At 43.8% G+C, this 13,065-nt stretch overlaps 1 long non-coding RNA gene across 1 annotated transcript; it reads right to left on the bottom strand.

Annotated features, from left to right (window-relative positions):
• Positions 1-1,416: 1,416 nt before the first annotated feature.
• Positions 1,417-2,689, bottom strand: LOC144941250 (uncharacterized). Its single transcript, XR_013639243.1, has 3 exons — positions 2,614-2,689; positions 2,133-2,468; positions 1,417-1,535 (listed from the first exon to the last, which is right to left on the bottom strand). It is a non-coding gene; the product is annotated as an uncharacterized LOC144941250 (long non-coding RNA).
• Between the last annotated feature and the right edge of the window lie 10,376 nt (positions 2,690-13,065).

Below are 13,065 nucleotides of genomic sequence, written 5' to 3' on the forward strand. Positions count from 1 at the left end.
CCTCTTGTGGACAAGGCCACATCAGCGACGCTCAGCGAGTCTGGGCGACTCCTAACCGGTCCCCGTTCACCACAGAGCTCTGTCCATGTGAGTAGGATGGGTCTGCATCAGCAGGAGATTCTTCTGTTCACAGATGTGCCGTAAAACACGTGGCTGCACTACACCACAGGCAGAATGTCACGGGCGATGGCTGTGGATGTGACGCCAGTGCGAGTGCCATGGGAAGCCTGGGTTGCCATCTCCATGGATCGGGGTACAATCGTCAGTCTCGTGGGATTCCTCGGACGTGCGGTGCCATCACGTTGGAAGAATTCATAATGGGCAATAGCAGCAGTGTGTTTTATGCTTGACTAAACTCATTACAGCCATCAAAATTAATACTTTTATATAATTGGTAGCAGTTTACATTCATGGACTATTAATACAAAATCGTACACTATGAATAATGAAATGCATTCCACTTTTATATTTAAGTGCATATGCTTGTGCAAAAAAGTAAAATATAATTTACCTTGCATTGTGATAAGTTCTCGTGTTAAGCTGCTTGTTCTAAAGTAGCCAGCAAAGTGGCAAATGTAGAGCCCAGCATCACTGTATTGTGCGTTTGAGATTTGAATAGAGAAGCTGTCTTGATCAAAAGCAGACTTCAATGCTGTTATTCTGGAAACCAGTGCTATAGCGGTATTTTTCCTTACATCTCTAGTCCATTGACCAGTTTGCTTTTGATACTGGACAATCGTTGCGCTGCCACTACCCTGCCTCACCCATTTCCAGATCACAGCCCGGTCAGAGGAAGGGTGATCTTCCCATTTAAATTCTGGATCAGATTCAACGCATGGCAAAATGGCCGTCTGGCCCACAGAAACAAAATACTTTCTGGGAGCAGGTTCCTTTACTTCACAAACATCTACAAAAATATAAGAAAAGAGAGAAATTATTACACTTTAAACATTGAAATTACGGACAAATATTTGACAATTTTAATGATACTTTAAGTTATTACACCTCCACAGGGGATGTATCACATACATCATATTCATCACATTTAGAAGATACTGATTGCATTGGTAACGCAAATTAACCACATTGTTAACAGATCCCGGTGAGAAATTAAATTCACCGAGGGCTTAATTTATTTTGAAACATTTCTGGGGCTGCCCAAACCCCTGGACCCCCCCACCCCTTCCCCCAACTGATGGGGATAGCAAAAGGAAGAGAGGGGAAGGGATAAATATTTTCCAGGGATCAACCCCAGACAGCTCCAGCTGAAATCAATCCTTGAATACACTTACTCAGTGATGAGACTTTCAAATCGAGAGAAGCAGAGGCTTGGTCAGTTTGGGTTTTTACACCACATGTCCATTCTCCCTCTTGACATCGTTTGACTTTGCGTAATGTCAGCACAGAATAGCCTTTGTTCATTTCAATGCCACCGTGAGTCCAAACAATACTTTGTACATAGGCACTGTTTGAGATGTCACACTCAAATGTGACAGTCGTTCCTTCTGTCACAGAGCGGGATGGGTTGGCTGAAACTAAAGAAAGCAAAAGCAGTAAAACAAACTCAGACATCAGCAGTGACTCCCTGCTCCAGACTCCTCCACTACTCCTCTTGTGGACGAGACCACAGCAGCGACGCGCAGCGACTCTGGGCGACTCGTAACCGGTCCCCGTTCACCACAGAGACCTGACGGGCTGTGTGACAGGGGGCGGTGTGGGGGGCCTGCATCGGTACCAACGTCTCCTGTTGCACTGCCACTCCTGCAAGTAAACGCGCGGCATCGCTAGGAGAGCGCCGCACAGGACTCCCGGTGCAATGCCACCGTGGGAGCGATAGGAAGTCTGTGCCGTGTCACCTCCACGAGTCGCAGTGCCACGGTGAGGCAGAGGACGTGAGGCAGCGAGGACAATCTACCGGTGGTATTGCAGTGGAAGGGCTCGTCACGTGCAGTACCAGCGCCACGCATCACCCTCGTGTCAACTCTTTGTAGCGTTTAAACCACAACTTGATATTGACGGATAAAATGTGATGAAAGTATATCACGATGAAAAATGTACAACAAATAATCATACATTTCACTTTGAAGTATTGGAAGGGTGCTTGTGCAAAATAGTGCAACACATTTCTTTACCTTCCATTGTGATAATATCCATCATGAGACTCTCTGTTCCAAATTCGCTTTCAACCAGGCAACTGTAAACGCCTGCGTCACTGCGCTGCACATTTTTGATTCGGATAGAAGCCCTATGTTGATTAACATCCGTAGTGAATGTTATCCTGGCCTCTCGTGATTTTGTTAAATCGATCTCGGTTGCTCCACTGCCTTCACCACGCCGCCAGGTGATAGATCTGACATTGGGATTGTCGTGCTGTGTCCATCCTGGAGTGTTTCTGTCACACGTCAAGGTGACTTCCTGTCCCACAGCAACAAAATACTCTCTGGGGGATGCCTGTAAATAAACACTCGCTTCAAAAGTGGAACGACAAAACGGCAAATTATACATATTGAACACTCCGGTGCGGTTTTTAAATGTATGGTGCGCAACAAGTTGAACGTACATACTGTAGGTAAACACAGTGTGGTGTATAACAGCACGTGAATAACAACTCACTGATGCTGGACAAGATGCAGATGACAACACTCATCCACACCGCACGCCTCCTCGTCCCCGTGTCCATGGCTCAGAGCCACGGCGCCGTCTGCTCAGTTCTCAGCACGCACCACGTTTTATGTCGCTCCTGCTGCCGCCTTCAGTTGAAGAGTCGCGACATCCCACCCACAGCTCGCTGAGGTTTCACTTCCAACCACAGCTCCCACGCCAAACCCCAACCTCTCTCTAGAGCACGACTTCATCGTCACACTTCCTTTGACTGTTTCAGCGCCAAATAAATAAAAAAAAACGTTACCACTGTTATCGTGCTCAAACAGCAATTTATTGACCTAGAACAAAATACGAATTCATAACTAACATTAAAAACAATGAACGTGCTTGGGTATAGAAGAGTCGCCTGACGCCATTTGGAACGTGCGTGTTCAATTCGCGTCCGTGCATGTCAAGTCTGGTGGTGTGCGTCCATGCGCCATCCGCCTCCCTGGCCATGAAGTCGGAGGCCCTGCCTGGACGCGGCTCGCTGCTGTTTGACCCAAGGCTCAGCAGAGCCGCAGGGCCCCATCAGCGTGCAGCGAGATGCAACATTTGTCCAGGCTCCAGAACGCCAGAGGCCCAATAAATATAACAAACAAAATCTGTATTCAGAAATATGACTTTATTAATTATGTATAATTGTTTAACAAGAATACAATGAATACTCTCTGGTTTTTTCGGTAAAATCACGTAGATAGAAAAAAGAATGAAATAAATAACATGAATACTAGCTTCATTAAGTGTTATTTTTTACGTTTTAATGTCAGAAGGGGCTTGGGTCTTTTCTGCTTCGGTGTCCCGGGGGTAAAGACGTCTAAACCCGGCCCTTCTCTCTGCTCACACGGTCACTGTTGCTACTACCAGACCCTCTGTGCGTGCGCTCCATCTGAGTCAGAACAGGGATGACGTGAATGGTTCGCTGGTAAACAACTGCAGGATATAGAGCAAGTTCCATAACTTCCCTTGCACAGCCAATAGATTATAAATGCTTGTCATTTGGGTTTTTTAAGTACAGCAAAGCAGAATTACAACTTGCTTTACAGAATCAAGTTGAACAATATAACCGAAAAAATATACAGATTTCGTTTTTTATCAAATACCATGACCGTCCGTTGTTTCACAATTGCTGCATTAATAGTGGGAGACTTCTATTCAGAAAGACCGTAATAACAGCTGGCAATGACGACTGATGAGCATTTAAATAGCCACGCGTTTTGTTTTCACGTCTTCATATTTGAAGCCCAAGCCAGAAGGATTTCTCATTAAATCGCATTCCGTGTGAATAGCACTTACTTCTGCTTTTGAACACAACTGAAAGATTACGAACCTTCAGCGATTATTCCAATATACCGAATGTTAAATATGCACAGAACACATCTTAATACTGGATTGTTAATAACTCAAAACGTGAATTTAAATCAAGTAAATAACATCATCGAACTAAAACAATGTTACATGGAAATACTCGGCTCCAGAAAAGTAACTGCAAAGCATTTGGAAAATGTGTATCGCTCATTCATACAGGTCGAGGAGTCTCAAAAATGGACTTCTCAACCCGTGCAGCATTTGCCTCCTTGGTCATGAGGTCAGAGCCCGTCTCTGGACGCTGTTTGCTGCTGTTTGACCCAAAGCTCCGGTGATGCTGCTCCCCGTTGCATCCATTCAAACTCTGAGACACTGGGGTGGGATTTATAACTTCAAAAACAAGATTATTACTTGTGGATACTTACAGATGTTGTTCTGCCTCATGGCAGGGGTTTTGCCTCACGGCAGGTGGCGGGGGGGGCAGTATGTACACAGGAATTTCCTGTTTTTGATGCTAATTTTGGTCACGTGACCAGGAAGTTGCGATTTAAGATTCCCGCTCAACCACGCGGGCGTCGGCCATTACACACATAATTTAAGATGGCGGCACACATTGCGTCCCAGTGAAGCCAGCCGCAATTGTATACCCCCCTTACGTTAACATCCACTGTTCTGCCTCACAGCAGGTGTTTTACTCCACGGCAGGAGTGGGGGTGTGAGTACACCGGAATTTCCTGTTTTGAGGTTGAGTTTGGTCACGTGAACAGCAAGTTACGATTTGACAGTCTTTCAACCATGAGGCTGGCGTCTGCCGTTACACAGAATTCAAAATGGCGGCACACATCGCGTCCCAGTGAAGACAACTGTAACTGTACATTGTGGGACTTTAAGAATCATTGTCTGTAAGTTCGTTTATGTTCTTATAATATTGGCAATGCTGGTATAATGTTAGAATGACCGTTATAATTATGTAAATGCCTTTATAATGCTGTTAAAGTGTTATTATAAATACGAGGCCTAGTTAACAACGAAGCCTGCAACTTTCCTTATTGTGAATGTTACTTGTAATTTAATAAGTCGAGTCAAACTTGTACCCAAGTAACTATATTGCGATCCTGAGAGCAAGGATGACGAAATATCTCATCCACAATTTAGTGTTATGTGTAATACTGTACATTTGGGGTGCAGTGTGATGAATACATGATGTGCCTTTATGTAACACAGCAGCGTATGCTCTTGTATAGTTATTCAGTGGTAATGTAAGGGCCTGGTCCATCCAGGATCTATTGTTTAGAAACATGTTATCTAAGACAATGTTATGATGCTGTGGTGTTCATTCATTGTGTTGGTGTTTCCGGGTATTAACAGATGTTGTATCTGTGCTGTTTTCTTACCAGTTTTACCTCGTTAAAATCAATAAATGACGTTTGGAGTCGGATGTTTACCCTAGCTCTGAGGGTTTATTGGACGCGAGGTTATCTACTCAGGTTGTGGTGCAACGCAGCACACAGCGAGGCCGAGACAGATGTGTAAATTACTCAATATTGTCAACTGCCATTATGTGGTGTAAAATTCAATCTCATGTGCTCCCCGTTGGATCCATTCCAATCGAAGCAGCCACCACAGAGCCAACTGTGGGACACTGGGGTGGATTTCTCACTTCAAAAACAAGATTATTACTCGTGGATACTTACAGATACGTGTAAATTGCTCAAGATTACAAACTGGCATCATGTGGTGTAAAATTAAATCCCACGTGTTACGATAAAGAGACATGTACCGCAACACACTTCTGTAATGATGAGGTATGGCCCGTTCGATGGTTTCTACCAATATAAAAGATGAACACTTTCATCGCAGCCATTTCTGCTTCACGTTGTCATGCTGGGTACATGCGTATGAAGTGGTCATTTCACAATGTCAACTTTAATTTTCATAAAAATATCATGAACAGGAATGGGCAGGGTAATTACTTTCCTTCCCTTGTGTTTCCCCCTGGTGCCGCACATACTTCCCATGCAGCCTTATCTTACACACAACAGGCAGTCACTATTCTACTTGCATAGCAAAAACCTTGAAGAATATTTCATCATTATAGTATGGTTGATGCATACACGAGACTGAGGGTATTAGTATAAAAAAAGATTAATTTGCTATGCACGAACATTTTGCATGCAAACATATTAACGTTACGGTCAAATGCGACTCTACTCAGCAGAATGTTTCCAAGCAGTCAGTGTGATGCCACTCCTGCCACTAACGACAAGCAGGAGTAGCAAGGTCAATAACTTGTCTTGAAACATTTGAAAATTATTGTACGGTATATATGGCTTTTTAAGGTACAGCAGAATGAAAAGCGACGTTTTATCAGTATCAAACAATAATTCTACGGCTATAAAACTACAAAATAATCAAATAAAAATTCATCAATAGTTTGATTAATTAGCATTGTACTCAACAACTTCACTTGGCCAGGCAAGGACCCGCTGACACATCAAGTCTCCATTAGAAGCGTCACCTGGGCCAAACAGGTTTCAGGGCAGCAGTGCAATCCAGCCCAGATGTACAAAGACAAATAATGGCACAGATGGCAACCACGGATATACTGTAATGCCTATTCTACTCTACTATTACATCCCATGTTTGACGAGTTACATAATTAAATCAGCAGGCAAAATTTAGAAATTAGTAACTTGAGAACAATTAGTATACGCGGATGTGTACACTGTAATATAAATCACATTGATAAAATGTTTAACTGAATGCAGCGGTTCCCAACATTTTCCAGTGTGCGGACCCTTTTTCAACCTCCAAGCATTTCGCGGACCACCACATGCCACGAGTTATTTGAAATTCCCTCGGTGAGGATGTTGTTTTTATTTTCCGCGAACCCCATGCAGTAGCCTCACCGACCACCAGGGGTCCGCGGACCACCGGTTGAGAACCGCTGATAGAATGCATTTCATTTACCCTTTATTCTTTTTGTAAGGACAAGGCAGGTGCATATTGTCATCACATTGCATTCTGTGCAGTGATTGGCTCTACATCTCAGAAAGTCGCGACTGTGCGGTTGACCACCCGTGTTGCCAATTCAGCGATTTTGTAAGATCAGGTTTATTTATTTACACGCTTTTATTTAACTCACTTCGTCTGTTGTATCCTCAAAAAATAAATCTTGCAACTCAATTTTTACACACTTCCCAATGTGCTATCGACAGCAAACTTCGTATAAGTATGTCATACTGATGACAACACGATATTCTATCATAAAATATCCAAAACATATATTTTAAAACTTTTTAAACGTTTTTATTGAACTTACTGTATGTGTTGTCATATCCAAAAATCTTGTAACTCCATTTCAACCGTATTCCCAATGTCGTATCGACTGCAAACTTGGTATAGGTATGTCATACTGATGACAATACTATATTCTATCATTGAAAATTTTTCATATATTTAAAAATATATATTTTTTACGGCTTTAATTGTCGACGCTCAACTCACGTTGGCTGTAAATCACCACGGTCCCTTACGTTGGGGAATGTCGAAAGAGGGGAGGGGCGAAGGGGGCAGGGGGAGGGGCAGCTCGGACAGTACATTTCATTAAAGCGTGTTTTTTTAAGTATTTTTACATATTTTATTATTAACCTGTTGAGAACTCAAGATGCCAGTAGCATCTCGTTTGCAAGAGTGTTGAGGCATTAATCTGCCTGCAGGGGGCGATGATCACTACGTACAATATTAATTTAGTTATTTGTTGAGTAATTTTTTGGTGTGTACCCCGCCACCGCTTCACATCAAGAGCCACGAGCAAGCCACTGCCTTTGAAACACCTTTTGGCCTCTACAAACCACTTGTGTGCTCAACGAAAACTAAAGCTGGGTCCGGAAGAAGCAGCCGAGATCCCCTGGAGATGCGAGCGACGGCCGCCGTTCCCGAGGGCCACCGCTGGGGCTGGGAGGCCCAGACGGCGCCTCACGGGCACGAGTGGCCAGGGCCCCCTAGCGGACACAATGAGGCACAGTGTGCGGTACAAACAACTATGAGACAGCGTTCGACTTTGTCATTGCTTTGGCCTTACCAAGTGAATTACAGTCAACTGAATTGTAAACATGTATAAACATAGACGTAACTACAACCGAGAAGATGGATACAAATTGAGCAATCATTGGAAGGATGTTCTTAACAAGGTAAAACCTTAACGGATTCATGGTGTTGGCGTCATTTCCGCATCGCCAGCTTTCTACAGCCTCCCACTCCCAGCCCCACCTACTTCCCCCCCCCCCCCCTGGCATTTTGTCTGCTCGTCCTCTAAACGCTCCCCCCCTCCCTCTATCTCTATTTTAATTGTTGATTTGTTTGCATCGTATGGCTTAAACTCTGCGAGTTGTATTAAGTGCATAGAACAATCAAAATAACCCCAGAAAAATATACTGTACTCACAAGGCCTGTGCCGTCCTCGCGTCACACGTTAAGATTGTCATATTCGTCTGCAACAAACAGAATAACAGTTTACATTCCAGCATCAACAACGTATTAATGACCAAAGTACACGATTAAAAATAGTTGAACAGCACAAGCAAATAAACTCCAATGGAGTGGATGGATGAAATCAGTGGACGTGTCCCTTGGACTCTCAATAAGTTAAGCAACATTGCAGCGCCTGCCGCTGGCGATGTTGTGGTCGATGGCCAAAGTGAAGTGGGGCCACGTGGCGCTCTCTGCAGGTCGTCTCGTGCGCCCTCTACCTTCTGCCTCCTTCCGCTGCAGCTTGAGGGCTTGGTAGTGGCCTTCGCGCTCCTGCCGGGGGGCATCTGCCAGCAAGTTGTTGACGTTGTCATTCATACCATTGGAACCTCCTTTGCCAGTAGCAAAATATGAGAATTGTTTTTTTTACCCTTTTATCTGGGTAGATAAAAGGGTAAAAAAAACAATTGCCAGATAAAAAGGGAAAAACCAATTTATCGTAATTTATGTCATAATTTATACGTTGTAATTTAAACGTAATTTATCGGTCGTAATTTTTACGTCGTAATGTATACGTTGCAATTAATACATTGTAATTAATACGTTGTAATTCATAGGCGCCATCTGACTTCAGTTGACGATCGCAAGCGTCACGTGACAGCAGACATCCTCGTCGTCACAAAGTGCGTGACATAGCGACGCGTGAACAAATGACAGCTACTACCATTGTTGGTCACCGATGGCGATTCCAGCACTTCGTAGTCGCTTCCTCGCTGTGGATCAGGACCTGTCGTGAAACAAAAACTCCACTGTGGACTTCACGGCGATGCCACTCCTCTCGACCCATTACCGAACGTGAGGAGGCAAAAGCATCAACGGTGACAACGCATGTTCTTGTTTTGGCTCTTTTGCCTGCACTACGGTAGCCTGTGCTTCACTGTTAACTTCAATAACTGTTCATTCAATGTAGTTATCAGGAAATCTTCAAATAACATGAGTATAATTTCATTAAATCTGACGTTTAAACATAACTGTGAACCTTTAATGGTAAAAAGCGTATAGGTCAAAGGTTCTTGAAGTTGTTACGCTATTTATGTATCCTGGGAAGCCAGCGTCTCAGTGTGGCACATTAGGAATGGATCACTCTTTTAATTATGTCCTTGTGCAGCAAGGGAGTAAAGTGTGGTTCTGTGAAAGTCCTGATGTGCTGTGCAGTGCATCAATGCATGTGTGTACAGCAGCATGGGATGACTGAGTTTGAGTTGGGCCTGTAGGTGGCCTGGGAGGGTTATTGAATGACCGCGCGGATACACTAGCCACATGGTTAATGGCGACTCGGAATAATTGCTGTGTGTGCCACGTGCTGGTGCATTTTACAGGTATAGGATCCAAAGGATGTTTTTGAGCGTTATGTAAATGTTCTAGACTTCTTCTAGACTTGTTCTAGACGTTAAGCTTGGCTTTGAATTGTTAGTTTGTGATATATGCAATTAGAGGCGTTTTAGCACTGTGCATTGCCAGGATGACGTACTGTAATTACCTACTGTCATTGTAATTCTCTAACTCTAATACTGTTTAGTCTATAACCATGCCCATGTACCCAGAGTATGATTACTTGCAATGCTATTGAGAATAGAACACATGTAAAGTAGTAAGCTGTACAATGGTGACATACAGTACGTATACTGTACACATACAGTACATATAATGGGTGTAAGATACCGATATAAGTGGATGGTATAGATAGACATACAGCTTAGGATTAAATGAATATTCGAATAGTGATGTGCAAATGTGATTGTCAAAGACAAAGATGGTTTATCAGTAGTAGAATTGGGTTTAAGAGAAAACTGTTAATGAATAACCGCACATGTAAACCAGCCACATGGTTAATGGCGACTCGGAATAATTGCTGTTTGTGCCACGTGCTGGTGCATTTTACAAAGTGACGGTGCTGTTCTTCACAAGATTGCTATTAACCACAATAAATGTGCTTGCCCCCGATTTCGAGCACCTGCCCACGTCCTTCATTTCGAGTGTGCAACATCAAGACTATGTTTCAAGTGCGTCCTGCAAAGGGATGTCTGGCCACTGTGAAGTAAGTGCGTTTTGCATATGGGTAGAAAATAGTGCCGCATAAATGCGTAAAAACTTACCATCCCTCATCGTCGATTGCAAGTTCAATGCTTGATACACCCTTTCTTGCTCTGGCTGAGACTCTGCTAAGAATATGAAATAGTGTCTTTAATTGAATCGAAATTAAACCAAGGGTTAACATTTTAGTTTCGCATAGAGTTAGCAAAACTGAACGAGTGTTATTTCCACAAAAAATAAATATACTTGTCAAGACAAAAGGTGTGGTTTACCTCTTTGAACACACAGACCACATGCTATTAAAACTGTGGTGGTCAGCACACACTACTGAATTTATTTTGAATACCAAACGTTTCATTTTATGCTGGCACGCATTTTTTTATATTCCGTTTTCTTACATTGTCCACAACTCTTAAAAAGTTTACCAACATTTACACATAGACTGTGTACACGGGTCTCAATGGCAGATTCTCAAGTGGCTCTCGGCTGGGTCATAATTAACGAGAGCTGTTTCCCCTGCTCGGAGGAGGCATGGCTGGCAGTGGCGTGTGAATAGTCTCACACCTGCACGAGTGTTGATGTGTGTAGCACACAAGGCTGACAGCCACACATAGAGACACCGCAGCAATGCCGACATCAACAGCGATCCCAGCCAAGGGGTAACCCCCTCCTCCATTAATGAAATGACATGCGGTTGTAGTGACCCTTAAAGGAGCTACGCAACGTGTGTTGGGTGAATGGGGTTCAGTGTGAGGAATGCTGTTTGGTTGTAGAGTGGTGGGTGGTGCCAATGACCTGCATTGAGCTTCCTTCTTCTGTAGCCCACCACAGCAACAACAGCAGCTCCAGCAGCGAGCAGCACAGCCAGCACCACTCCAACAGCAATCGACACGTACGGAGATGCCCATGGCACTAATGCGAAATACAAAATATGAAAACTGCAAGAACTGAGATGGAAAAAAAGTTTACGGAATCAAATACAGTTTTGTTTGGGCAATTTTTTAAAGCAGTGTGGGGACATTTACTCAAAAGTGTTTCACAGCTGCGTAGTATGACATACTAAGAGCTGTAGCTTTAAATTTACTTTCCTGATCTGCAAGATAACATTGAAAGAGAGTAATGATCATTCAAACATTAGAGACATAATTTGGAACGTACAAAATAATGTCAAGTGTTTTGTTGTAGGTTATAAAAAGGAAAGTATTGTACCTTGTGTTGTAAACAGTTCCGACATCAGTCTCCCTGACCGATAATATCCTGTCAGCTGACAAGTGTAGACACCTGCAGAACTTTCATTCACCACTGAGATGGTCAGAGAGAAGTCGTCGTCGTCAAAAGCGGAAGACGAGATGTTTACGTGGGAGTTGAGGTGGGAACTGAATGCAGCGTGAGGTCCGGCTGGGTGAGCCGCGAGTATCGTACGGATGGTGTTGTCACCACGTGGCCTCCAGTACCAGGTGACCGAACGAGACTCAGTGGAGGAGCTCCTCCACACAAACCCAGGGTCAGACTCGGTGCAGGGCAACGTGGTTCCGTGACCAATTTGATCCGCGTAATTCCTGTTTGCGTTTTGCTCTGCACCTGCAGATCGTGTTAAAGCAATGGTTTAATTACCAAACAGGCAGGACGGCACAATACAGCTACATATCTTGCACCTGAAGGTATAAGCATGGAAATTGTTTTAAGCTCACAAATTACTTTCGTCAATTTAACTGTACGTCCGATGCGTGCAGTGAGAGTCTCACACGATCCCTGGGACGGAGGAATCAAGCAGGCTGGAGTAAACACTCCACGCTCTGATTGGTGAGGGAACGGGGAGCAAGGGGATTGTCCGGAACGTTCAGAAGAGACAAGAACTGGAGGGTTCGGTAAGCGCCAGGTGGAATGGTGAGGCCAGGTGAGGGTAAGAGAGGTGATGATTGGTGGAGACGGAGTGCGACGAGGTACGGAGCGAGGAAGAGTTTAAAAGAGGGAGTTGGAGTTTGGAGTTCGGGGCTTTGCGGGAGAGAGAACGAGAAGGAAGGTGTGGACCCGCGCCGTGAAATAAAGACCTTACCTTGTGGATAAAGAAAAGGGCCAGAGACTTCTTTCATGTGTATTAATTTCTTTTGCAATTTAGAATGATGGCAATAACTGCAGTTTATATATAGGATGAAACGTAACACACTTGATCAGAGTATTTATGTTCACCATTGGAACCTCATTTGCCAGTAAAAAATATGATAATTGGTTTTTTACCCTTCTATCTGGCAACAAAACTGCAGTTAAAATAGGTGTCAGTTCTGTTGCCAGATAGAAGGGTAAAAAACCAATTATATGTATGTTCAGTATGTGATTGCAGTGTTTTTATGATGGAACTGAAGTATGGTGAGATGTGTACTTACCAATTTTCTGCACCTTCAAATTGTACGCTACCTCTGAGATCTCTCCACTCTCCCTTTTCAGGGAACACTTCCACAACCCACTCTGAGCAGCCTTCACTTTCACCAACACGAGGCTGCTTTTATTGCTGATCTCAATCCCATTGTGAATCCATCTGACCATGTGTGC

This window comes from Lampetra fluviatilis, chromosome 24 (assembly GCF_964198595.1).
Source record: "Lampetra fluviatilis chromosome 24, kcLamFluv1.1, whole genome shotgun sequence".
NCBI classification, from domain to species: Eukaryota; Metazoa; Chordata; class Hyperoartia; order Petromyzontiformes; family Petromyzontidae; genus Lampetra; species Lampetra fluviatilis.